Consider the following 26396-nt stretch of genomic DNA (forward strand, 5'->3'; position numbering starts at 1 on the left):
AAAAAGAAAAGAAAAGAAACCCTACCCTGTAGCATTAAGGATATGTGTAATGGTATATATTTATTACTGTGGTAGTTTCCGCTGGCCTGTTTTATTCTGTATCGTGGTTCCATTAAATAATTATTACAGTGTTGATTCTGGGTCAAAACCTCAGCTTCTGTTCTTGTTCCTCTATGCTCTCTCCCACATATTAGCCAGAAAGTAGCCAGAAAGTTATCTTAAAAGGGCAACTGAGGATTCTCCTAGTCTAATTGCATTCCCGTGGTGGCATAGAGCCAGAGAAGCATGCATGGAAAGRGTCGATTAAGGATAAGTTTGAGATGTCCTACCTGATTGCTGCAGTCAGTGTAATTTAGGTCAGCTATAACAGCCCGTTGCTGTCTCATGATCAGTGAAATTGAAAAAAGCAGCTTGGATTCACTTTCCTGTTATGATCCCCGTCTCATCTGCACTAATATGACCTCAGCATAGCGGAGACTACGCACGTGATAATTGTGCATTGTTTCAGGTTTTTTACAAGGACTCTGGATGTCTTAGAGCAATAAAGTGTTTGATACAAGAGCAAACTGATGAGTTAACTGCTGGAATAATTGACTCACCAACTGTAAACTGTAACAATAGGTTTGTCGCTCAGGAAAAAAGAGTCTGTTCACAGATATGTCTTTCCTTGTCCAGCTTGTTTCTGCTCTGCTGGGAAAAAAAGAAATCTGCTGTCCTTTGGTCAGTTGTCGTTTCAGAGAGATGGCAAAATAATTCGAAAGCTGATTGTTCCCCCTTAAAGAAAAGTATGGCGGTGGTACATTTGCAGAAATGTCACCATTTTGTTGTTGGTCTTTGAACAACCCTTGTGGTCATGCTTTCCTGCTTTTCCCTCTATTCGGCAGAACTTCCAAAGCAGCATTGTGCTTAAACTTTAAATGATATTTCAACTTACTGCAAAACCCCAAGGCGCTGGCACAGTTCCAAGGCATTTAGGATTTTTTCCCCCCTTTAAAAAGAGAGAGGAGAGAGAGAAAGGGAGGGAGAAACAACTTGTAATGAATTCCACACCTGCATAGCTGAAAGGCATTTTATGTATAAGGGGTCTCTGGAGTTTTTCAGGTCTGGAGATTATAATGTAGCAATTAAAGCAGGCATTGTAGTAGCACTCTCATTATCTTAGCAGATCTCTATCATCTGTAATTGACGGAGAATGTTTAATTTGAGACATTTGGTAAAATAATGTCTGGAACAGTTACATTAAGTAGAGAGGAAAGAAACCATGTTTGGGGTCATATTACATTTTGAAAGATGAAGTAAGGAATAATTCTGTGGAAACTTCCATTTGCAGGGAAAATAGCAACATAGATGTGGTTCTTGCAGTGCGATTTTGAATGCATTTGTGGGGCTGATGCATTAATARAGGAATTAATTGCTGAAATTCTTGGTTTTGGCTTCTAGTAAAGCATTCGTAATTTTGCTTCATCCGCTAATCACAGTCACTTCCATTGAATTTCTGGGTGAATACTTTCTGAAAAAAAAACAGTACTGGAAAAGCTGAGGGAAAGAGGTCAGGAAAAAGATTTCTTGAAGCAATGTTTAGTTTAAAAAATGAACATTAGTCATATGCAGAGCATCATCAGACACTATAAAGTATTCCAGCTGGGGTCACTCTTAACTGCAGTGGAACWGCTCAAGGTTTTCACCCATATGAAGGAGAATGTAAGCCTATTTTATTTTCCAAATAGTGGATCACAATGACAGAAAATAAAGTTCTCAGCTGCTATGGCTACATTCATATCCCACTGTAACTCCCATTAAGCATATATTTGCTTATGATCCGCAAAGAAACAAGATGGTCTATTAAAAGATACTTCGTATGAGCAGGCCACAGAGTTACAGCTATGCTATTAGATTTGTGCTTATTCATAAGATAGACCATAGTTTTGGCTATGTTAGATTTTTTGCAGCTGATGTTACTTACTTTTGGAAACTCTCATCCAGTATGGGAGAAAGGCTGGGAATATCAGCACAGGAACAGTTGAACACTAGGTCACTAGGAGTGAAAGAGTTAATAGATTCCCCAGATAAACAGGAAAAAATGAAATGGGAGAAAGTTGAAATTCATGCTGAAAAGCTAGAGTTCACAAATCAGAGACTATTGTATTTAAAATCTTATAAAGACAAACTAATCAAGTTCTATCAAAGAAACACCCAAAGCTTTGCCACCCTCCCCACCTCACAATTCTTAATTCTACCAACGCTATTGTGTGAATTTTGATAAACTGCCACATTAAATGAACAAACGTTATCATTTATGTGTGTTTTTCTTCCAGCTGTTCTRCCAGATTATCTCACAATCCCATTTTGCCAAATTGTGTCGGGTATTAAGAAGCCTGTCATGCATACACTCAGAAAAAACAAATAAACAAAAAGCTTCTTAGCTGTTACTTAACATCAGGGGGATGAGGATAATGTGGAATATCTAGTCTAAAATCTGAAAGTGTCTGGAATAGTTTTTTGTGCYTTCATCTCTCAATGGGAGTGAAATAAGCCTAATTTACAGGTCATAAATGATATTTATGCTCCTCAGAACAGTAGATACTAGGTGTGCTCTACTGGAGYGTGAGTCATCCATTGAGAAGACTTATTTGCAGTATGCTAAGGAAAGATCTGTACCTGTCCACCACAGAGGCTCTGAAATGACTTTCTGCTGCTTAACTTCACAGGTCCCACCTAAAGCATGTGACTGCAGTATCCTGAAAATATTCCCAGGTATGAAGTATCCACTGTTTTGAGGCCTTTTCATTTACTTTCATGGGATGTTCAAAGTCATTGAGAAAAAACGCATACCAATTTTTTTATTAACTCAGGACGAGAACACAGCAACCAACTCATTGCCGTGGTAGTGAAAAACCCACTTTATGATCCTACCTGCCAGAAAAACATGGGAGAGAATAATAGGATACAATTTCAGAGAGGGTCTCAGGAGCAATAGCATGTAGACCAACTCATAAAACACAGCAAGGGAAAAAAGAATGGCCTTTTCATAAATGTAAAAAAGAGCTGGTCCTTGGCAGAGATATGCAATTATTGACTGAGTCGAGATTATATGAATAAATACATACATGTGGAAAACCCAGGAGCAGGAGCAAAACCGTTAAAGCAAATGCCAGAAATTGCAACTAAAAGTAAAGTTCCACAACAGCACACTTGTCAGGATTGCTTAAAGACGTTCGTGCTGAAGGTGGATGTAGTGCGCTGGATTAGGATTCCAGGTGAGCCSTTGTGGGTTTGGATTAGCTGCTCACCCAATGTTCAGTACTGCAGCCAGATTTATTTTACGGCTAATCTGTGTCTAGCGCCCAGTTTTTATCTTGTACTTCAACTATCTGTATTTCTATTTTATCTTCACCTTCTCTCTAATGGCAAGAACCAATATACATCAAACGGAAAATCTTCATGTTTTTTTATTTCTGTATGTAAATTGTGGCCCCAGAGGCACAGAGTCAGCAGAACTCRGCAGAACATGTAGGGCAGACACAGTTTCTGCTACTGCCGATACCTGCAACCCAGAATGCATTTTTTAGCTTCCCAGACTCTTTGCTCTTACTTCTACATCTCTCCTGATTGTCGTTTATAGTAAGTGTTTTCTGAAAGTCTGATTTGTGGAAAGGACCACAGTTATTTTTGAAAGTCAAAGTGGTGTTTTCAGATGTCCAAATGAACTCTTCAGTGCTCAAGCGTAGGTAACTTTCCCTCTTCCTTACTGATGTCRAGTAGGGGAGCCCTAAGGCTGTCCTGGTGCTCAGTGGAAATCTCCGAGGTAAGAGGACAGATCGGCTGGTGACTGCTACTTCTTAAAACTCTCTTTCCTCTCCAACACTGTCTCCAGTATCAGCACTACTTTAGCGTACATGCAAAGAAAGTATTTGCACAGAAAGAGAATTAGTGAGATAAACGTACTTGAGACGCTTTGTAAACATGTGAAGGTACAAAATTTGGTTTTCCATGAAGAACTCGTTTTCTGTTTTCAGAGAACATATTTCTGATTCCTCTGTGCTCTGGGGTAACGTGGAAAGCATCACCTGGGGAGCGAGGCGAGACAGGAATTCACAGGGCAAGGGGCAGCTCACTCATGCGAGCTCCCTGCCGGCGCCGGGGAGCGACCGGGGCTCCTGGCTGCAGGCCCCGTGCCAGGCCCAGGAGGGCACCAGTTGCCAGGGTTGGTTGTCCTGGCCACGGTCGCCTCATTCACCAGCTGTCTGGGGCCGAGGTGACCCCCATGGCCGTATAAGCTTTGCCAGGATTTGCCTCATTTACTACTCAGTAATTAGTTAGGATGACTTTGCCCAGTGTTTCCTGTGGAGAGGGCGCGGGAATTCGGAAGAGAGTTGTGTGAATCCTGAAACTTTCGCCACGATCTGCGCTTTGTTTTCTAAAGAAAAGAATCACTGTGGCCTGTACTTCTTCCTTTTGCAGCTTTTTAGTAGGAAAGTGCAGCTTGCKCTTGTAGAAATCTGCAGAAACAACAATCAGCGTGGAAGTTTGATAACATAAAAAAATGGAAGGTGCCAGCTTGGCTTTGAGGACTGAGAAAAGGATTGAATTGTGGCAGAGGCRTAGTGTTAAAAAAAGCTTGTGAATACTTAACAGGAGAACGTGTTTAGATTTTTTTAATTAATTCCTGAGGCAAAGGAATCTAAGCRCACATCTGCTCTGTCCCTTCCCTATTCTCTTTATCGCGACGAAAAGCCACATTTACGTTCTCTTTGCAATGCTGCAGAGCATGGCCTAGACCCGTAAATAAGCGGCGCAGTGTGGAGCTGGCCGAAACCAGGCATACAACTGAAAGCGTAGATGAGTATAAATAATCTGTGTCAGCAGTATTTTCAATTACATGAATCAGATTTGGGCAGCTGGCTGCATCTCTATAGGTAATAGCATTAAAACTCTTAGATTTCTGAACAGTTAACAACTTATTTAACAGCATTAACAGTTTGCTGCTCTGCTTTAGGCTGTTAACTTTGAAAATGACCCTTCATGCTAGATATGATAGATTTTGATGGTATTATTACATTAATACCGTCAATGTCACATTCTGGAAGTTACTCCAGTAATACGTCTATGGACTGTCATGAATGTTTCAGTGGAAGACTAGGAAGGTAACTCCGGTAAGCTATAAAGCAATCTTTCAGTATAGTAATAACAACCTGATTTTAAGAGATTTTATGRGTAGAAAAAAATAAGGATCTCAGTCTTTTATGTAGCATTGAAACTAAGTAAGTGACACAATACAGGACTCGAAAATCCTCCTCAAAAAGAAATCCAGACATTGATATTCTTGTCACTCTCAAGTATTTTCTTTAACTGAGGGGTGTCTGTGCCTGATAAGTAACCTTTTTATCTTACGACATTAAGTATGACTAGCTAAGTCTTCAAAACATTTTATCTACCAAAATAATGTATCCTAGGTTACATATACTTTCTCAGCATTGTTTCCTGGCAATTTTTGTATTCCTGTTGTATGACAATTATTGCTATTTTGGCAATGAGAATTATTATATGTTGGTACTTTCCCCACCCTGATAGCTTTGAGGTGTAGCAAGAGAAAGCAACACAGGACTTACAAATCTACTATCGATAACTCACTGAGCGTGGGAACATCAAGCTACACTGATGCCCATAGTGCCAGCCTTCCGGTCTAAGTTCTTTCCCCCCCTAACTTATTTATAAATGGAAATATTTTCACATGGTTTATGCCAAGTCGTTTATAATCAGAAAATAAATGATTTCACCATTTAATAAATTCTATGATTTTTAGGCTGTGTTGCTTAATTTAATTAGGTTTTATACTAACTTCCTGTTATTTACTTGAAGAAAACTTGGCATTAGATGTCTTTGGCTGAACTGCTTCTAGACACTATTGTTTGTAGGAATTGTTTTATGCAAAGAATAAAAAACAGTGTAGCTTTTGAAACTTTCTCATAATATCCCCGTCTGCAAGGAAAGGGGAAAGAGTGATGACACACTTCTGCGTAGACAAGCATAGTCAAGGTTGAAAAGAAAGGGCTTAGACAAAGCTTCCAATAGCTTTCATTGCAAGAGAAATTTCACACCTTCTGCTTTCTGGAAAACTGTCAGGCTTATTTTACTGCAAATCACAAACTGATGGAAATTTCATCAGGAATGCAACTATTTGAAAACTTTTCACACATATCTCTAAATTTACGAGGAGAGAGACAGAGCGTGCCTCCTGATAAGTGTGAAATTTGGTGTGGGGGAAGAGGAAAACTGCAAGAGTGATGGTCTGCTCTACAGAAATGGTTGCAGGATGCAAATACATTAGCTTATTTTGAGCCAGGAATTTCCTCCTTGTTTGTATAGCACTAAGTAGAACAGGATCCTGATTCTGGGAAAAGCCTCTCGTTCCAAAGCTAATAAGAGCAGCAGCAGACTGGATAATTACCTAATTTTCTTGTATCTCACYGCATGGAGATGTGGAGGGTTAAAGGAGCAGGCAGAGCCTAAAAGGCACTTTGATACTAACTTGAAGAGTTTAGGCACTTAAATTGGCCTTTCTGGTACTGAATACCCTCAGTCAACTGCCAGTTCRCCCTAGGAGAACCCGTACTCTGCCRTCTGATTTTCAAATGTCCCAGGCATTTGTGCTTTTTCACTGTACACAAAATTACCTCTGTCTTGACAGTGCAGTGCAGGGCAGGTTGATGCCTGAAAGGCCTGATTGGATCCAGGAACTGGACAYTGCCCACCCAAAATTTTCTCAAGTAGCTTATTGGAAGCTAATGCAAATGGACAGGGTAGGGCGCAGCACAAGATGCATTTGTGGCTACCAGTTTCTTGTAGGTATCCGCAGAAGGAGGAAAAGTTTAGATTTCCTTTCCTTCCAGTGATTAAAGATTTCATGAAGGAAATCAGAGACCTAGCTTTTATTTCATCTGTTTCCTGCATGGGTTCAGCCTCTTATRTTCCATAAAACTCATACATTCCTGGCTGCCTGCCTTTTGGCTACTTTCTTCCTGCCACCTGTCTCCCCCACCCCTCCTCTGGTGTAGCAATACCACAAATGAAGGAGAAAAGCTCTGTAGCTTTATGATCAGGGAAATCACCTAGGAAGCTACTKGTTAAGTGGGCTAACTTTGGATACCACCGATAGAACAAAAGCCTGGATGTTCTTCTCTAGGAACAGGTATACAGCAGCTAGGCACTGAGGTTTCTGTAACTTAGAAATAAAAGGTCTGGGTCCTCAAATGTGCTTAGTTTCCCAGCTCTCAGTAAAATCAATATTACTTCATACCTTTGCATCTTGCCGCAGCCCCTCCTCCTTTTTTCTGTTCAACTAGCCCAAAGTGCTTAAGATACTGGCAGATTGGCTTTATTCGTTGTCTAGTGACTACACTTGCTAAATATAGTAACATACATATAATAACATATAGCTCCTGAGAAGATGACTTTTGTTTGCATGATAAGCTCAATGATTGTAGAGTACAGTCTAGTACTGCAGCACCAGTTATCCTGATGGATGTATTCAGAAATCAAAGTGATCGTGAAAAATAGGTCTGAAGTTAACAAGTTGAAATTTAGGATAGACAAGAGCACGATACTTGGAGAAAGGATAAATCAAACAAACAAAAGAGAGAATGTCTGGGTAGGCAGCAGTCAATAAGCAAAGGCTGTGTGATTCACAAACCAAACACAAATCGCAACAGGACAATTTTGTGAAAAAAAAATCATCCTTTCCTATAGCTCACCCTAGCAGGAGGATATTCAGTAAAATGACTTGGTTTCAATCCAGTTCTGGTTACGATAGTCAAATCAGGAGCATTAGTTGCAAAAATTAATTAGAAGATGATCAGTGTATATTAAAATTGCAGTAGACACAACATCATTTTYCTCTGCTATTAACTTATACCTTCCCCATCTGAAAATCAAAACAAAGTCATTACAGAAATTACGACTGATTACTGAATAAATTATGCAGCTCTGTCATAGACTGGACTTGAAGACCTCTTGAGGTCTTCAAACCGTACATTTCATTAATGCTAAAGTATCTTACCAGCCCCAAAAGTTGGGAGAGAAAAATGCAAGCAGAATCTTCTAGTTTTCGTTCCATGTGAGACCCAGTACCACAATAGGCCTATTTTCTAGATCTCAGAAAGGAAATTACTAGGTCAGTGAGATATTAGCCAGATATATAATAAGAAAACCAGACGTTAGCTACGTTAAATATTTCTGAAAAAGTAATTGCAGGAGAGATGAAGGCAGCATTAGATGTTTGGCAAGGAAGCAGTATGTTCCAGTTATCTCAGCAAGTCAATCACGCTTCATACATCAGAAGGTAAAAGTCCCTTAACGGGTCCTGCCAATCTGAGAGAATGGAAAATTCCTTCCACAAGCAGGGGAGAAAGGTACAGCTGACACRAACCTCGAGTTGGTAGATTCTATCTCCCATTTCAGAGCACAGACGTGGCCAAGGCTGATATGTGTCTCAGAGGAAACTGGGGAAAAAATAATCAAATCCCAGAGATCAATCTATCCATCAGAGAGATATCCTTCCTGACCTCTATAGGTTATTAAAGGAAACCCTGAAGTATGAAACATGATTAGATTCATTACCCTAATATAGAACTACAACTGCTGAAGTGATGTTACCCTCTTTTTTAAATACAAAAAAACCTATATCTCTATGGTTAGTGCTATTTAATCCAAATATGCTTCCGAGCATTAATTCAGATATAAAAACTAGTTGCAAAGTTAGTCCAATGATAATCTGGATCTGAACATAGCTTCCAACAGTCCATTTTTGATAAAAGTAGCTTTTTTCCCCTCAGRTTGAAAAGGGGAGAAAAGAAATCAGATTACTGCAAATTTGGTCCTGTCACCTACAGACATTCTAAGCAGTCAGAGTAGAAATTTTCAGGATTTATATTCTGCACATTGCATCACCCATGGTTTATCTGATCACCATGGAGTATATTTAGCTAAAACAAATACTTGCATAGATGAGTCTGCTCCTAAGTCAACACAATTTTCTGAGTTCCTTTGCAAAGCTGATTGCTCCTGCAAAATATTGGAAAATGTTCCTTCTGTGGACAGGCAGAGTGGCAGCTGAGAAGGTGCAGTATGTTGCGGCATGTGGAACTAAAACACCCACTGTTGACTTACAACCAAATTTCACAAATTTTATGAAGTCCATCAAGGATAAGGCAAAGTCTTTTGAAACAAGAAGCATCCATCATGCATAGCTTTTAAGCAGAGGGATGTTATTCAAATACATTTGGACGTAAGCTGGCAATAAGACATGTTCTCTTTGCAGGTACGTTGTGGAAAGCTCATTAAATTCCCTTTGTAACTTGACCTGAGCTCTGGAGTCACTCAGGAGATAAGCTGCTAGAAGGAAATGGTTAGCATTCCCTGTTGTTAACAGTGTAAATGGTTAGCTGCGGATCTTGAAAGGTTTTTATACATCTAACTGGTATGTAGGTAATTAATTTGCATAATTTCTAACTCCGTCCAGCCTTCTGGAAATACCTGCTCACTGCACTTGCCAAAGGGTTAACTCCATCATTACTGCAGCCACGGCCTCCCTTACTGTTGCATCTGCCTATAACCACAGATATTCCTATATATGCCTTTTGTTCTTACATTGCCCTCCTCAGATAAATGCTAGCACTTTGGTAATGCTGCAGAGGTGGTTTGATGCTAAATGTGAAATGAGAATAGTGATATTAGATATAATATTAATAAGTGAAAACTTCCTGTAAAATTTACAGTGTGGGTGTATAATATATACCACACATGGTAACCATATAATTGATTTTACAGTGCAACCATACAATTGATTTTACATGGTATTTCAATTTTTTGTGCTTTCAGCTGATCTCCAGAGAAATAAAGAAGGAAGTTTTCTCCTCTGCTATACCTACGACATTCCTGAAATGCTTAGGCACATTGTGGAAGTTTCTACCCTTCCTCTGAACATCAGGCTTTGGTCATTGCCAATGGTAGCAGACCCAATGGGCTAAGACTCAGATCTGTTATATTTTTCTCAGTTCCTAGAGAAGTAAGTATCTTGCATTTGTTGGAAAAGGGAAGCTTAATTTAAGCAAATCTAGCCTGAGTTATACCTTGTAATTCAGTGTTGTCATCATTTTCTTATTAAGGTCTACATGGAAATTCTCAGTATTTCTTTTAAAAGTTAATGTAAATCTCTTGATTAAATGTTAATCGTAATTAAATGTTCATTCTTGTTAAATTTTAACTGTTGTTAAGTCCAGGCTTTTGATTCAGAATATTTTAACACCTTAGCATGATCTTAGAGAAGTTTTCAAAATAGTTCCGTGGTGGTGGAGGAGGTGCCCCTCTGCTGGAGGGCCCCGCGTGCCCAGTAAGCACGCACATACTCGGTAGAATCGCCCCGACCTCCTGGATCGCTTCCCAGAGTAGTAGGTGGCACATTTCCAAAGCAAGTCTGTCTGAGCTCATCTTTGCAAAATCAGGAGATTTTACTGTGGTCAGGATCATTTACTTGTATGATGTGAGGCAGGATGGTTAAAACAACAGATTTAATTTAGATAATTCTCAAAATATTGTGACTTGATACTGCTCCACAGAATCGACCTTTTCAGTTCCCTTTCTCTGCTTGCAGGACAGAAAATCACCTATGGCAGCAAACACTGTTATGATTAATACTTTTTGTATTAGGCTATGGAAAGGAAAAGGAGTGACAGAATAGCTATGAGGAAGAAATTCATAGCAACAAACCAGAAAGAATTATTTGGCCTTGGAAATATCTCTGTCAGTGAGATACTATGCTCTGAGTAAGAACGGCTTCGGCAGCCCGAGTAAGAATGGGAGCTTGGCGGCTAATGGCCTGGCAGTCTCAGCGTGGCGTCGCAAGTGGGTGATTTTCCCATATCGGGATCAGAGCTAGGTTACAGCTGACTGGTTTGTCCCTAGCAAAAACAGGCTGTTTCTTATTTCACTGGTGATAACAAGCTTTGAGATGCATTTCCTAAGATGAACATATCATTTTTTCCCATAATTATATTCAGGATTCTGGAACCACTTAGTTCAGGTAGCTACAATGCTCACGAGGAAAAACAAAGCAAAATAAAAACCCCACCTTTCTTAGTAAGTTGTGCCTTTATCTGACACAAATGATGCAAACTGATGTCTTGATCCAGGTGAGCACTTGTGTATCTCAGCAATTACTCAGATGTATCCATGGTATTTTTTTAGACATAAGCATAATTCAACATGCTTATATTTTTTCTTGACTAATGTAGTTTCAGGAGGAMAAGGTAAAAGCAGCTTTTCACAAGATGTGCACCATGTGATAATTTATTACATATAGCTCTCAAAAACCATTTATTATAATGTTTTGAAGCATTGTTTTTGTTTGCTGTATGGGCAGATCCTATGGCTATCAGCTGACTACAGCAAAAGATACATTCAGCGGGAGAGTAAACCAGCTGAACTGGTAGATGATAGTGCCCTTCATGAAATGCACTGTAGCTATAATTACCACTGTTCTTCAGCATGTAACTATGTAAACATTTAGTTAAAGAAATCCGGTCTGATTATCAAGTGTAGTCTTATTTAGTGATTCCCAGTGCAGCCTGAAAAACCTCTTAGAGTAGATTTTCAGGTGATGTAAATTGTGTAGTCAATTGATTTCAAGCTGAGAAATTCCTTCTGATCAAATTTACTAATAGCAAAGATTTTAATAAAATGTTTCATAACATTGCTGTTTAAATTTAGAATGCATTTCTGAAGCTGAACTGCATAAATATATCTACTGTTGCTATACAGCCAGCATGAGAATAACTACAAGTGACCTTTAGTTTCTTCACGGGTTCTAAAAACAATATTTTTGATACAGTCAAGATAGTGGTAAAGTCCTTCTGGTGACTCRAAAGGATTTTTCATTCTGGAAACACAGTTAAAAAAAATCAAACTGGTAGATTTAAAATTATCTTCCTAACATTTGTGTTTGTTTTGCTTTTCATTTAGGGTCCAGATTGTGTGTTGATCTTTCCTTCTAAAGTAAGTATAAAACTTTCATGTTTGTGGTATAAATTAGAACTGGATAACGTGTTTAAGTGTAGCCTTTTCTACAATTTCATCGTGGACTAATGGCTTCATTTATAGTGTTGATTAAGTTGTTGGAGGCAGATATGTAATGCAAATCACAAGCCTATAGGGCAGATCGCCTGACTGATGCATTCAATCAATATATTTCTTTATTTCTAATAATTCTAGGAAAACTTAAAGGCTTATTCACAAAATATTTCACAATTTCTGTTGCTTTGTTTTGKTTTGTTTTTAATGCACCTGCTATTGTGTGATTGCAGGGGCTAAATGTTATAAAACTTAAAAATCCTAGTTTCTTGACAATGTCTGAAATTTTTGTACATGAAAAAAGGGAAATATTGGTTCTACTATACCCACAGTAATTCTGTGTCAGACATGATGCATGTAGACTTATTACCGGTGAGCATTCAGTTTCCCAGTAACTCCAGGCAAAAGCATCAGAACCTCTGGGTTTATAATAATACATTAAAAACCTAATAACATTCATTATTCTCTGTGAGAATATCTGGCATCACTGTTGTGAAGAGTGCCCCGACCTTTCCTGAGGGTTTCTGGGTTAAGGCTATTGCCCTTGTGGATTTGCATTCAGTGATATCAGCCAGTTGGGTATTTTTGCATGTTTTTTCAATATATTGCATTCACACTTTCCCTGCTCTCTACTTTCCTCTGTCCCAAATAAATGAAGTGTCATTTCTGAACTCAGTTACTGCAGCACTACAATTCATTCACCTTTAAGGATCAGATCATCCATAATGGTTAGTTCTTCCTGGAATGACTAGATCTGTCACTTTTGGCAGACACAGTGATTTTTCTTTTGGCCAACCGGCAGTGATAGTTTTCAGCACAAGTAGTTCGATGGAGGAACGGATAAGTACTGAAGTAGGGATGATTCAGTAGGTGTCACTCTTTCCTTTGCATCACAAATTAGCACACTTAGGAACTTATATTTCTGAAGACATCTTYGTTGGAGAAATAAAATAGACTCATCTTTATCAGTATAAGAAGTGGCGGATTTTGTAAAGCACGTGACCATATTAGACCTCCCACCTTGGCCACAACTCATTTTTTGGCAATGCATTTGGCCAATAGATCTTTTGTCACAATTGAGTACCATACTCTTGACAACTTATCATCTGTTAATTTGCAGTAAGGCTGTTTAACATATAAAACTATATCACACACTAGAGTGTGAAATAATGATTTTAAATTCCAGATGCTGTGCAATTGTGCACTCTGTGAAAATTAAACAGCCAACTGTTGTCAAACATCTTAAGCTCTTCAAATGAAAGTAGTTGCACGAAAACGTGAAGTAGTTTAGTTATTAATCACTCATTTTTAAGCTAAAATTTTCATTCATCTCTATCAGTATCACTAGGGATCTATTTCCATTTCTAATGAATATCTTTTGACCCTCTTAATCTCTTGTACCTTGTTGTTATGCAGTCTTTTCAAGTTTATTCCMCTATTCCTGATGCAGAAGTGATTAGTGTAAGTGCTCATTAGATTTAAGTACKCTGTAAGATAACGTAAACATTAATCAAAATTTACTCATGTATATCACATGTATATGTAAATGAAAGCAATTTAGATATTCCAGATACTCTGTTAAGCTTTTAAACACAGGAAAGCAAAATCCATCACATCAAACTTAAACGGTTTTTAATATGACTGGGATAGGTTCCAATCTGATCAGCCAAATCCTTTGGATTTTGTTTGCAGGTAGTAATCAAAGCGGAAATGGCTTGTTTCTGGTTTTGGTATAAATTAAGCCTAATTCTTTCTGTGTAATAAAGATGTTGGTATCTTCAGATACATGCCTAAACCTTATTTTTTCACATGAATCTTGCATGATATCAAGCACATCAAGGTATCAAACATGCTTCCTCAGACAATGTCTAAGCTTGTTAAAGATTCTTTTCTAAAGAGTTATCTGCTTTTGTAATGTTTCAAATAAAAGAATCTTCCTGGTTGTTTAATTCTGAAAGTGAGTTAGCATACCATTTTCTAATCATGTCACTACATATGATCTTCAATTTTGAGGAATTCTGAATGAATTTTATCTATGTGAATAAAATGTTTTGTGGAGCTAGTAAAAAGATCAAGTCCTAGAAACCCTTGTGCTCCATGATCACTAGTAATATCTTGCTAGTTAGGTGGTAGACCAGGTTCCCTTTACTCCTGCAATATGTGCTGAGGGTGAGAGATTATTGTATCGGGGAACAATATGCCRATCCATGGAGTATTGGCTGATGGACACTATGGAAGAGAGTTATACTGGTGATGTTTGTATCAGATTTACTTGTACCTTTGCTGTCCTACTATCTCCAGTGAATTTTATGACTTACATGCCAGATGAATTTTCCTCATAGGCTACAAGTCTACAGAAATAGACTAGACCTAGAGAAATAGGTTGATGACAACACCAAGAAAATGGGRTGGAGAAGAAGGTATAGTCCCTACTGGACAATGATGCACATTTCAGAACTCTGAAGAGAATTAAGAAATCTCTTGCATTGCTTTTCTTGATACACTAATCCCAAAATGAAAGAGCTCTTTTCCTCCATCAAATGCCATTCAAGAAGCTGGAGAACTGAATGAGACTATTTGCTTTCTTTGGGAGAGGAATCCCAGATTCTTGAAACACGCCTTTTCTTACTTCTTCTCGTGCTCTTTTCCTGGGGCAGTTTTTCCCCTCCTAAACTAGCATCAGCTCCTTTTCACATTAATATCATTCAGAACCAGAAAACAAAGAGCAGCTTGAGGGTGATATTAACTTATCCAACTGATTTTTTCCYCTTCCTCTATTCAATACCTCAAACACATGCCAATTTTATTTTAAAGCACATTTGTGACAGGGGAAAAAGAACTAAGTGAAAGTTCGACATGACGAATGTCAAAAGAAACAGGACACTGAATAGTCTGACATCCTTCCAACACTTACTCTGTGGTCATTTTCTGCTTTCACATTTGTTGTAGCACATCTGAAATGCAGACTTCTAGCTATCATTTTTCACTACTTACATATGTTAAACATTCTTACTGAGGGCACTTTATTCTTCACTTTGTTCTCCTAAGCTATCATTATTCTTTTGGTGTTTAAGTGTGCACTTCTTTGTCCTCAGCTGTTCAAATTCCTTTCAGGTTGGCAGTCATCCTTCTAGGGATAATAGTAAAATGATATAGTGTACAGTAGTAGCACACAGTCCTTCAGAAGGTCCTTGAACGGTGTGRATTAGAGATGCTTTATATATTTATTTTTAAAAATGTTCAATTTGCTATGCAGTTATGATCCCACTGAAACATTATCCTTTATTTCTCAACAAGCTGAGCTGGCACTCTGTATCCCATACAGTGGCTAGGGTATTTTACGCCTCCCCCTCCATGTTGTCAACCTGTGCTAATTGAAATGTTTATAAAATCCTGATACTGAAATATTGCAGCTTAACAGTTCAATAGTTCCTTAATGAGCCCACTGTTTTATTAATAAAATGATTTATAGAAATATTTAATCTCACTGATTTACCATTAGCATTAATGAGTCTAGTTATTAAGCACTTTATTTCAGAATGCCACAAAAATACAGACCCTGTAAAACATGCAATATTTTGTACTAAGTTATTTTATAGTTAGAGGGAATCAATGATGTTGAAATCTCACTGTTTTTCCCCAGTGGAGCAGAGTTATTCATTAGCATAGAACTAGATGACGCTCTTTTAATTTCCCTGTCGTTATGATCAGATTTTATTCAAATAATTTAGCCCAGAACCAATCACAAAAATAATCCCAAAGACTCATATTAAAGGTGCATGCCTTGTGGTTATAAATAAAGGTATTTCTGCTTTGCCCTTGACTATTAAGCAAGGACTGCTTGACTGTCAACTCTGTTAGTMAGAATCTGATTCTTTATTACTCCCATTCTAGTGTTTTGAATGAAAGCTATTAAAGCATGAAGCTATTAAAACATTTTTTAAAAWTAATAGAAATCATTTTGTATGTACCTTCTCACTGTTGTACAAATGAAGCGCTGTTGGTTAGGCGGCTTTCATTCAGCCTCGTGTGATAGGAAACTCATAAAATGGTCACTGTACATTTGGAGTAACTTTCTGCTGTGGTGAGTTCAGTGAAGAAGCTGAGAAAGCCACTTTCAGAGTCCTGAAAGGTGCCAGAGGCAAGCTGTTACCCTCATTAACCCCTGCCAGCTTCAGCCGCAACCAGACATGTAGGAAAGATAAATAAGGGAAAAAAWTATTTTATTAGTTCTATTAGTGCATTGGACCTGGTTGTTGTATTCTTCTGTGGTTTTAATAGGAGGAATAGAGGCTGTTGGATTTTTAATCAAAGGACTGGGACTGTTTCTTTCATACGTACTCTTTGCCACTTCAGATTGCATTTGTACGTATTTACCTATGTTTTCCTTAAGTAGGAAAATTTGTTTCTTGGAAACTTTTAGCRTAATCAAAGGCAATCAGTTTTTAGCGAAAACGGTTATTTCCAGTTTTTCAATTTAAACAAACTAATAAAATGAAGCCTTTTCATAAGAACACTAGCTTCTCCGGAAATTAAATACCATGCATATTTCTGGGAGATGTCATGGACCAATTTGAAGGTGGCGTATCTCATTGATGTATTACCAGAATACTCAGTGGTTTTCCAGGTGACTTGTGAGGTCTTAGGTGCATCCTGCAGAGTTTTAATTAGTGCAATGTTTGCCTTGTTTTAAGGTACTCCCTTCTGCTGTATGGTGCTGTTACAGCTGTAGTTAGCATTCATCTAGGAGCACATACATGCAGGGCCTTCGGTCTCCCGGAGAAAGCTTCATTACATAGAGAATCATATATGCACGTATATAAAAATCAGTGCTTTGGTATAGTAGATCAGAGCACCATTTTAATAGGAAAAAAGGACTTATAGAAGGGTCTCCTGTTACTGGAGCAGTATTTCTCTGATTAGGCACCTGTGTAGACGTGGTTATTTCGCAAGCATATAAGCTACATTGGCTGGTACTAATAGAAGGAGATAGTGAGGGGTACAAAAGCTTCCTTTTCTACAAGGTAAATATGCCCCTGATTTGAACTGAATCCTCACGTACAGAATTTCCTTTTTACATTGATCTGAAACAAATCCAGCCGGTCAGGCTATATTCTGTATTTATTCTGTATTGCTGCATTCTAAATTGCTGCATCTATTTTTCCTGTACTTCAAGGCATTTGTGGCTGATCTGAATATGACARGATGCTGCCCAGGCTTCAGTTATTATTATTGTTATTTGTATTATGATTACTCTTACTTCTAGTGCTAGAATATTGTACTCTCAAAGTGAAAAAGAACTGCTCAGTTCTGTRCTTGTCTGCATGATTGTATTTAATATAAAATAAGAAAAAAAGATACGTTGAAGTTTAGATAAACATTCATACAAAATGAACAAACACCCTAGAAATAAATGTTTTCCAGACGATATTAGCCTATTAAATCAGCCTGTGTTTTTTTTTTTCCCTAGCTGCTTCCTTGATGTTTTTGAGGAGAAGCAGCCGTTATCCATTGCAATAGAAGACAGCACTGAAGGGGAAGCTGCTAAGTTTAACTCGTATTGATACGCTCTGTTTGTATGAGTGTATGTGTGTATGAGTGTGGATGTTGATGATGAGGCTCTTTCATTTTTAAGAGTATGCTCTGTACCATTCATCTGTGGATTTAAATAAAGTTGTTGGGAATATATGATACTTCAGCCTTAAGCTGTCAAAAATAAAATTCCAAAGTATTCAGCAGCACAAAATAGCATAAAAAGAACTTTGCCACTATTTATCTCTGCTTGCCAGCTTGTAATGTTGATGTATGATATGTCATAATAAAGCACTGAAATGAATGCAGCTACATAAAAAAGTGAAGCTACATGGCCACAGACGCTGAAATATTTCTGGTTCCTCCCTTCATCCGCACACACTCATCCTCAAAGACACACACACACACACACACACACACACACACACACACACACACACTCTCACAGTGATTCTGTTATAATTCAGCTGTTTGACAGCATACAGATAGGATGTACACCACAGCCTTCAAAATAATTGCACAAAAATGGAGAAAGCTGTTTTATGTAAATCCCCGGTCCAGGGTTTCCATTGACCTTCCTGACAGTGAGTGACAAGACTCAACACCATCTAAAATCCARGTCTACATTTGATTGCCCCCCTCCCTGCACATTTGTGATGTTTTAACTTTCCTTTAAATTCTTCATTTATATTTGTTTTTAATACTTAGAAAAAAAAMCAAGAATATTGCTTTTCCCCATACTTGTTCTTAGGAAACTTTTACAGAATACATAAATAAATACAAGAAAGCAAGCAGGATACTCTATCAGGTACATTGAATACTTTTTTTTTTCTTTTCAATTTAATCAATTTTAATTTTTATTTATGGAAATCTGGTCACACTAAAGTTCAAGCTTTCACAGTGTTTGTGGGAAAATATAATGTACCTGAGTTTTCATGCTTTTTAAAAGATATTGCTTAGCCAGAGGTGAAATTAAGTAAAAAAAAAAAGAAAAATATTCCCAACAACAGACTTGTTAATAGGAATATCAATAAACAAAATCCCTGTGTTAAATAACATTTTCCCCTTTAACCATTGACCTGGCAGCTGATCTCCATCACAATCTCTATGTGTAAACAGTGGTAAATATGTGATTATTAACCTAAATAAAATATATGACAATTTATAATTTAATGAAATAGAACACTTAAATTATTTCTTTTAGCGTTAAGGCTGATTTCTGACCAATTCTCCATCCTCTGTTTCTTCTGCTAGGTCAGATATTCTGTTGACTTTAGCAGAGCAATGCCAGTATGAATATCTGTCCTACGATCTCTACTTCGTGTCCAAGTGTCCAATCTTAACAGTTTTTGTAACAACACTTCCAGAATCCATTTAGTTGCATGGGTGGAACAGAAATCAGAGTTTAGTCTACTCTTTTAGTTATTTATTCTCCCATGAAAAGAGAATATTTCCTCCACATGAGTGCACTTTCCCTCCTTTCCACTTCTGCTTTTCATTTTTGTTCTTTATTCTTTGTCTGCTCCATGCTTTGAATAAGCCATTCCATGTCGAGTCCAGCTTTGTTTGCAAAGCTGRCATTCCATTGCAACCACTCGTTCCCATTGATATTAGCAATGCTGCTTTGGTATGTCTAATAAATAAAAATGTAACACAAAGAATATTCACAGTTGCCTATAGCTCTCCTTAATATATTATGCAAAGAACAATTGATTATTATATTTTTATGCAAATATTATGTTGTACAAATMACACATGTGCATGTGCACACACATAGAAAGATGATAGTATATCTAGTAATTGATCATGAGCATAGAAAAGAGTAAAATACTGCCAGAGGAAAAAGTTGTTTCTGAATGTGTAGAGCGTTTTTTGAAGTGGAAAGGGAAGCAAGATGTCCAAGTGAGTGACCTGTCTCTGCTGGAGAGCATTARAATAAGAAAATCCCCTGAAGGCAGTTGCTACTTGTTTCATTAGCCTGTGGATTTTTTTAAAGCTTACTGAAGTCCTTAGAAGTTCAGTGAAGAAACACTTCTCTGCTGGGATGTTTTTGCCCTGTTGTCTTTGTGGCTTTGTGATATGGACTTCAGCACATTCAAGATAGTGCTACACATTGAAATCTTTATTCCTTTTCCCCCTACTCCAAAATGTTATCACAAGAAAGCAGCCCCCAGTGATCCTAGACATCAGATACAGCCTGCCGTTGTATGCTGTTGCTACAGCCACAGCTACAACGCTGTAGAACTGCAGATTTTGCTTTTCCCAATGTTTTCTACATATTTTTTGCTTTAATTCTAAAAGCTAGACAGACCTCCCCAAAATCATTTTGTCTTTGGATTGTGAAAATATRTAAGGGATAACTACAGATAAAAAGTGGATTTTTCTTACCACCTTCTAACTTATGTATGAACAGAACTGTCATATGTTAAGGTTACAAAAGTCTTTTCTACATTAGGACTTCAACATGGATTAGCAAATGTGCTAAAAATGATCATCATGCAAGATCATATTTTACCAAAATGAGGGAAAGAAATGTCATGAGAAGGTAAGACCTGAAGGTTCAATATGCTACGAAGCATGGAAATGGCAGTGCTTTTTACAATGTTTTTTGAAATCAGTTACATTTCTCTTGGATGCTGGCTAAATTATGTATGTAAGAAAGCTGCTTCAGAATTTCGATCCTCTGATAACAAGATGGGKTTTTTTTATAATGTCCATCCCATATGCCCATTCTTATACCAGCGTGGTCCTCTAGTTTAAATAGCTCTTCCTTTCTTCTCGGGTATTCTTCTCACAGATTCATCTATGTAGAAGATTTTTTATGTTTGTAGAGGTGTATTTATTGGTAGAACTCATATCTTCCTGCAGCCTTTGTGTTGCTAGACTGAGAAAGTGAAACTCCTCTTGTTYCTTCTCATAGAAAGTATTCTCCTCTCCCTAGAACATCCCAGTAGCCCTTCTCTGCGTGTGCTCTARAGCGAATCAGTTTTTCTTCACTGTAGGTGAGCAGAAGTATGCTTAATATATCACACAGTCTTAAAATTCCTTGTGTAAGAAAACAAGCACTCCCCTAACACTCTTCAAAATAGCTTACCCACTATCCGGAGGTAAAATGGTATAGCTTTTCCCCCTTTTCATCCAGCTCTGGATGAAGGGACCTGGTTGTTTACTCATTCAACAAAAACACTCATTCAGCAAAACTGAAAGCWATGCTAGATGATAGAACCTGAAAATTGGCCTTACGAGAATAAGTTAGTGCTATTTTATAGAATTCATGGCATGAGATGCAAAATTCTTTCTAAGACAATAGAATTTGAGACTGAAGGGCTTGGCACATGTCCAGCATGCCATGGATTTCCCAGGGAACTCACCAGGCTGAACAGACCAGCCGAGGGGTCTGCAGAACAGAATTCGGTCTTGTGAAAATTTAAGGAGAGAGACTGGAAAAAGAAAAAAACATTTTAAGATTTCTAACATAAAAAATTGCATCAGATGTGCTGGCAACAATTGCTCATAGATTAAAAAATGTCACTTTTAGTCCCTTTTTTTCTTTTYCAAATATTAATTCCATTATCTTTTTTGTTGTAGAAAAAAAATGGCTGTTGCCGTTTTCCCTGAAAAATCAACTTCTGCAGTTGAAAGTCCTTTTCACCTCTGTTAAAGAGTCTAAAACATCACTGTAGAGTGGGGCAAAAGTGGGATCTCTAATTTATACTCCTTAGTGGAAATTTTGAATCTTGTCTATTGCAAATGCGTTTATTTGAATAGTTTGGAAGTACCCTTAAATATAGTGTGAGAAATTTTAATGCTTTTGATTTTTTAAACCTTGTGTTAAAACGGTCAGAGGACCAAATGTAGATTAGGCTTGAGAAAGCACTACAATAAGAGGGMTGATGGAATTTTGTAGGATTTTTTTTTTCAGAAATTCCATGGCTAAATTTGCTGACATAGCTTCAGTTAGAAAATACAAGAGACTATATATCTTTAAGTGAACCAATTACTCATTTCTTTTGGTTTCATAAAAACATAGCCCAGTTCTTGTAATGTTAAAATCAATAGATTCACTGACCCTAACTGCTGCATGATAAAAGCAAGTATTACTTACGAACTCCAGGCACTCACATATGGTATTAGTAAATGCACAGGCCTGTATTTGACCTTGAATAATCAGTGAATGAAAGCACATAATAAAGTTGTTCATAATAGAGATTGCAGAGTGACTGATTAAGTGATTACTTTAATTTTCCTAAGAGAAAAATATGCTGACCCAGAACTTAATACATATCTTTGAGGAAATCTGTTGGGTCATTCTCCTCCTGTGTAAGAACTTTTCACTAGTAAAAATGGAACGGTCACATCATTACAATCTTATATGTGTACATTACAATATATGTACAATGTATTACAATAATGATTGCAATCATTATTTTTTCCTTTATCAGAAATTTTCCTAAATCAAATGACCAGTATCATCTGTTGTGAGGAAAATGGGGTAGTAAAAATAAAATTATTACTAAAAAGGTAAGTGCTTATATAAACATTTTTGTAAATGTAGCAGCGTAGAGATTCATCTTATGCTTCTGATTATACTGAAATAAACAAAATAGCCAATTATGACTGTTTTTTAAAATAAGAGAGCTGCTTACAAGATGGCTTTTATGGTAAATTGTGGCTTTGCTGCAAGCTCTGAATCCTGGACCGTCCAAGTATTTGGCTTCTGGTCCATCGRTTTTGCTTCCTTGCCTACAGCTGTRCATCTCTTCCAGGGCCTCGAAGCAGCAGTGCTCACCGGCAGATCCGAGGGACTGAGAGAGGCTTCAGGCTCCAAGCGTGCTCCTACCTGCCTGCAAGGTGAGAAAAAACACTAGGCACCAAGAAGGGAAATATTTTCGTGATGTTAGCCATGGATAGTAGGTATACAGAGAAGGAAAATAAAAAGATTGGTGTATTGATTTAAGCAAGGGACCACAGCTGGGTTAGTACAAAGTCTACTATGACAAACCGGAAACCTCTGCATTTAATTTGAATTTAATGTAATTAACATTTTATAGCCAATGAACTTGAACATACTAAGTTTTTATTTAGAAAATTCCACCAAGCTAGGTGCATATACTTTCCTCAATAAACAACGTATATGGCTCATAAGAAGCTACTTAATTGGTAAGAAAGATCAATTAAGAAAGCGGCTGCTATAATAGTCATTAAATCTTTGAAGTGTTAGCTATTTAAGGTTGTTAAATACTTAACCGGTCCTCTCCTAGACCTTGATGAGACAAATTTCCAAGAAGGCAGAAAATTCATCCTATGGATGTCAGTATCTGGAAAAAGTGGTTTGGTAAATGGAGGTATCCAAATAAAATGTTGGAAAATCAGAMTACTAGGCAGGAGACATTTTTCTGAGCCAAGAACAGAGGAGGGATCTCTAATGGGACGATGTGATGAGTTCCTATGGGGACGTTGGTCATGTGTTCTTGTGTTATATATACATACATGTTGCTCCTTCCCTGTGATTTAATCTGAGAATGCTCAGTCTAATTCTATTGAGGCAAAGTGTTATCTAAGGGTGTAAACAAACTTTTTGCACTTATTTTTTTTTTCCTCTAAAGTACTGATATTCTTTTCAGAAATGCACTGTTGCATATGGGAAATTTTCAACTAGGCTTTTCCTTGAGAGGAAGAGGTTTCCCGCAATCATGCTGAGGACAAGATCAGGAGCGTAGGAGTCTAACCTGCAATAATTACTTGGCAATCTAAAGCTGCTTCTAATAAACAGTGAAACTGTTTTGCACAGCAGCCCAGCCCTTGACAAAACCTCCCCGAAAGTACCAATGAAAAGGTGAGAACTAGAGGTCGGAGTCAGCAGAAACCTAACTGATGTTATTTCTACTGACTTTTTTTCACTTGTGCCTTACCCAGTATGTTAGTTTTCAGAAAACACTGCAAAATTGCCACCCCAGTGTTCTGGAAGTGAGATGCTTTGGGAGAGGTCTGCTTTCCCTTCATTACATTTCTTAAAAGATCTACTGGGAGAACAGGCCACAGATTTCAGGCCTAAGGCCTACTCTAAAGCTCTTCTGTGTGTGATTCCTACTGTAAGGCTATAGTCTTAGAAAGGTAGGTCAAAGAGTAGTCTAAAGTATATTAAAAAGTTCTATTAAAGATGCCTGAAGGTAGTTTAAAGTCTGTGGATTGTGAGCCCTGTGCTTTGGCCATTTACAGTAGGCCAGCTTTAGCTGTGTTTGAGCATATTAGCTAGSTTCTTGAATTCTTACTTGCTCACATGAGTAGTCATTTTGACCTCAGTGAGTTTATTAGTGTAAGAGCTCATATTTTGAAATATGTAACTGGAACACGAACACTTTCCTTCCTCCTGATTCCAGAATTCTTTGCTTTAAGTTCTTAGGTTCAGAAGTTTGTCTGGATCAATGTACTTTGTGCTTTTGAAGACCTGAATGGGGTCGTAACAAAATTTGGTGCTCTGCAGTGAGAATAAGATCATGATTACATCTCTGCATAATGTATGTCTTTGGTCCTTGGTTTTGTTTTGTTTGCTCTCTAATGTTTCCTTTTGAGAGTACAGCTACGAATATTGTATAAGGTAGCATGGGCAGTCTGTACAGGACTTAATATATAGATAATCCTACTCTTTCTAATTTATACCGTAGTCTCTTTCCTGTGTATCCCATAATCTTATTTTCTCCTTTTTTGGAACTTTAATAGACAGGACACTATGTTTTTTCTCTACAATTAAATCATTTTCTTCCTTTCATTGCCAGATATAAACTGCTTTATTTTATTTTATCTTTTTTATTTTATTTTTTCGGTTAATAACTTCATACCTTTACACTTATTTTCCCAATATAAATCTAAAAGAGTCCAGACTCAGGTTAATAAGTTCAGACTCCTGTAACTTTTCAAGCTATTTCCTTGTTTGTAAACAAATTTCCATCCTTAACTACAGATGTAGTTTTATTTATTTAGTATTTTGTACTTATTTTTAGGTTATAAAGGGTACTGATTTGGTTGTCTGTCTTGTTTCTTTTTCTTTTTCTAAGTGTATGGAAAAACAGTATTTTATGATGTAAAGACTACCCATTAATAAATAAATGGAAGTGGAGTCCAAATAGACTTGTGAGCAAAAACTTAAATATTGTTATTATTATGAAGCCCTGTCTGCAAAAAAATTATGACATATAAAAACGAAGTACTATGTATTATAAAATAGAACCATGAAACACTTCTACTTCTGGCAGGTTCTTTCTGATATGAAGAGAACAAAAGTGAATGCAGAATTGAAGGTGACAACATAAGAGTTTATCCAATAACAGAAAAACGTCTCATATCTTCTTGCCATTTCTTAATCAGGCTGACAGGCCTTAATTCCTCTGCTCAGAGGAATAAGAAGTCATYTCCTGTGTGTTGCAATATGAAGAGTTTAGTATGCAAAATATACTCCATTTTCTTGTTGCTTGTCACCTCTCAGCCCTCATAGAAGAAAGTCTGAGATTCAGTTTGCAGAGCCCATAGAGCTGTGAATCAGTGCTGATCACCAGTTTTACACACGTTCAGTCAGAAAATTGCAGCTTTTATTTCTAAATTCAGATTTTCCAATATGATCCATTTCAATCAAGTTTTACAGTAGCACTCTATTTTCTTCCCTTAGATTCTCATCAATGTAGAGCTCCTACAATACACAACAGTTTTTGCATCACTGGAGGATTTATTTTAAAATCTAGTTGCCAAACTGTTTTTCTCTTCCTTAGAGAAATGTTCRTAAAGAAATGTGTCTGTAAATGACTAGGCTGTTCCTCAGACTTTATTATTATTATTCCCATTTCAATGGTATGTGCAAATTCTGTAAACTTGATTTTAATACTGTCATCTAGGGTACTTCACTGAGTAATTTGCAAACAATGAAAGAAAGCAGACCAAGCATTTATCTTTGGTTTTCCTTCCATTTCAAAATAACTGAGTTAAGTTTTTCTCCAGTCAACATTATATCTTTTTGTCCCAGAACCCATGAGTTGTGAAAAGAAGCTGACTAATCCCATTGCTTTCATTAAAGAAGCTGAGCTAATGTTTGGAAATACTGGAAACGTGATTTCCTTGTCTYCTGCTTTCCAAATCTGGAAGTTCCCTGTGATTTCCTTTGTATCCRGCTTTCAAAATCTTTGGGAATGGGTATGTGAGAAAGAGAAGGTCCTGGTCTGTGTAAAGTTCCACTAGCRGCCTCAAATAGCCTTCTAGTGTCCTACTCGATGCTTCTGTGCAAGTATTAGCCACGTGCATACAAATGAGGTATTCTCATTCATCACTAGACCTTTAGAGGCCTTATTAATATAAGTAAAGGATATAATATACGCTATATAATAATATATGCTGTCTCTAACCCTTGACTGGTTTTAATTAATTAATTAAATACTTCTGGAGCACTCATCTAAAAAGTGGGGAAATTGCATTAAACTGACTGAGTGCTCAATGARCTATTCTTCTCCACTCACACGAAACTCCATGTCAAACAACTTAGCAGAATAGTGTGATAGGGGAGAGAAGGGTGAAAAAGAGAAAATAAACAGCATAATATGAAACAAGCAGCTATTGTTTCCGTAAAGAAAAATAGTGATGGTTTCAAGCCCTCCATTCTCATTTCATAGAGAGACAACTAGTAGCTCTGCTGGTTGCTTTGTACCGCATGTAGTCTTACCCCATTCATGGTAAGGTCCTGTAGCTGTATTATGTAC

General features: G+C 37.4%; 1 long non-coding RNA gene across 1 annotated transcript in view; it reads left to right on the forward strand.

Moving 5' to 3' along the window:
* Positions 1-2754, forward strand: part of LOC146599332 (uncharacterized) — a 21971-nt gene extending 19217 nt beyond the window's left edge. The window contains exon 3 of the long non-coding RNA XR_014895043.1: positions 2709-2754. This is a non-coding gene — a long non-coding RNA (uncharacterized LOC146599332). The remainder of the gene's footprint in view (positions 1-2708) is intronic.
* The last annotated feature ends 23642 nt before the right edge of the window (positions 2755-26396 follow it).

This window comes from Rhea americana, unplaced genomic scaffold, assembly GCF_003343005.1.
Source record: "Rhea americana isolate MKP2758 unplaced genomic scaffold, rheAme1 scaffold_141, whole genome shotgun sequence".
Taxonomy (NCBI): domain Eukaryota; kingdom Metazoa; phylum Chordata; class Aves; order Rheiformes; family Rheidae; genus Rhea; species Rhea americana.